The sequence below is a fragment of the Lipophrys pholis genome (assembly GCF_963383615.2).
Source record: "Lipophrys pholis genome assembly, chromosome: 10".
Taxonomy (NCBI): Eukaryota; Metazoa; Chordata; class Actinopteri; order Blenniiformes; family Blenniidae; genus Lipophrys; species Lipophrys pholis.
In genome coordinates, this window is record NC_137640.1 from 31,944,954 (window position 1) to 31,947,453 (window position 2,500).

Genomic DNA, 2,500 nt, shown 5'->3' on the forward strand with positions numbered 1-2,500 from the left:
TTTTCATTACTACATGGTAATAAGAATTAACGGGAGATAAGTGAAGCTATAACGAGCTAACGGGAGCTAAGTGAAGCTATAACGAGCTAACGGGAGCTAAGTGAAGCTATAACGAGCTAACGGGAGATAAGTGAAGCTATAACGAGCTAACGGGAGCTAAGTGAAGCTATAACGAGCTAACGGGAGATAAGTGAAGCTATAACGAGCTAACGGGAGCGAAGTAAAGCTATAACGAGCTAACGGGAGCTAAGTGAAGCTATAACGAGCTAACGGGAGCGAAGTGAAGCTATAACGAGCTAACGGGAGCTAAGTGAAGCTATAACGAGCTAACGGGAGCGAAGTGAAGCTATAACGAGCTAACGGGAGTTAAGTGAAGCTATAACGAGCTAACGGGAGCGAAGTGAAGCTATAACGAGCTAACGGGAGCTAAGTGAAGCTATAACGAGCTAACGGGAGCTAAGTGAAGCTATAACGAGCTAACGGGAGCGAAGTGAAGCTATAACGAGCTAACGGGAGCTAAGTGAAGCTATAACGAGCTAAGTGAAGCTATAACGAGCTAACGGGAGTTAAGTGAAGCTATAACGAGCTAAGTGAAGCTATAACGAGCTAACGGGAGCTAAGTGAAGCTATAACGAGCTAACGGGAGCGAAGTGAAGCTATAACGAGCTAACGGGAGCTAAGTGAAGCTATAACGAGCTAAGTGAAGCTATAACGAGCTAACGGGAGTTAAGTGAAGCTATAACGAGCTAAGTGAAGCTATAACGAGCTAACGGGAGCTAAGTGAAGCTATAACGAGCTAACGGGAGCGAAGCGTCACTATCATCAGCTTAACTCAGAGAAGTTTACCGTGGCCAACCACAGAAGCTCCATGGGGCCATGATAAAGGCAGGTTTCCGTTATCGGAATAAAACAACTGCAGCTTTAATATTTCAATTGAGAAACGTGCTACCGTCATATCTTTGCATTTTAATGGACAAAAAAAATGCTGACCTCATCACTTTATTGCCATTTTAACTTAAAATTCGCCAACCTCACTAAAAGTTTCAATGTGGTTGGCATATTTTTTGGAGTTAAAATTATGACAACGTTGAGTTGAACCATCATGAAGTCTGCATTGTTTAGCCTGTTAAAATGCGAAGATATGATGATGTCAGCATTTTTTTTGTAGCCAGTTATTCTAACACGTTCACATCTTTCATTTTTCCAATAGTCAGTGAACACATCGTGACAAAAGCAACATGTAAACTCTGAGGCGTCTCTTTTTAATTCCCAGCAGGCTTCAGCAATGAAATTCCGTTTGCATTCCCATCAGTTTGTTTTTATATTTTTATCAGTATGTTAAACGTTTTTTAATGTTTTACGTATTTTTTTTTGCCTTTAATGAAGAACTTTAGTGGGACCAGCTCCGAACCTTGAGGTACACCAACATGAATATACATGAGATTATTTTTTCAATTCATGTAGATTTCTGGTATTATGAGCAGTTTTGCTTCAAATGTCTTTAGTCTAATTATCGATTCTCATGATATCGTAGCTGATATTTATCCTGTTTTCAGACGGACTGGAGCTCGATGCTCGCTTGTTTTTACCTCCTCTTCAGCCTGATTGCAGCTCCTTTATATTTAGTTTTTATCTCATGTTCATATCGATATTTTCATGCATTTATTTGTGGCTTGTATTTCAGCTTCTTCCTTTAACTTTTTTTTGTTGCGGATTTGGAACAGCTGATGAATAAACGTATTAATAGTAACAGGGACGCCAACGCTAATCCTCCTGGATTCGCTGTTTGATGTGGTTTGTTTTGGAATTCCATAGCTACAGTTTGTTTTGTTAGCGTGCGGGGGAGGAAAACCGAGAGCAAGGCATGATGGGAGATTGTCTTGAGGGGGGAGGGGGGCAAAAAGGGAGGACGACTTACAGCCGACTTCCCGATTCTGATAAAAATACAGACTACTTCCGACCTCTGACCCCTTCCTCTAACCTCTGCCCCCTGATCTATGACCCCGCCCCCTAACACATGCCCCGCCCCCTGATCCATGACCCCGCCCCCAACCTCTTACCCCACCCCCGGATCTATGACCCCGCCCCGTGATCTATGACCCTGCCCCTGACCTCCCCTTGTGTTTAACTTGTTTGTAGCTCATTTTTATCTTGATTTTACAATGTTGAGTATGTTTGGGTCATGTTTTATCTTGATTGTCGCCGTTTTAGTTCGTTTTTGTGGGTTTTTTTAATCTTTGCGTGTTTATATTGTTATTCCATTTTTGCAACTTTTAAAGTGCTTCATCTCCACGGAAACGGGACAGAACTGAAGTCTAAAAGTACTGAGTCATGAGTGCAGCAACGTAGCTTGTTTCTGATTGGACGATTCATAGTGTGTGTGTGTGTGTGTGTGTGTGTGTGTGTGTGTGTGTGTGTGTGTGTGTGTGTGTGTGTGTGTTCCATTAAAGAGCTGCAATTATAACGAGAGAGCTGCAATCAATAGACACACACACACACA

General features: G+C 42.1%; 1 protein-coding gene across 1 annotated transcript in view; it reads left to right on the plus strand.

Annotated features, from left to right (window-relative positions):
• Nucleotides 1–2,500, plus strand: part of LOC308116023 (nuclear factor 1-like) — a gene marked incomplete at both ends in the record, with an annotated part of 49,596 nt that overhangs the window by 38,976 nt on the left and 8,120 nt on the right.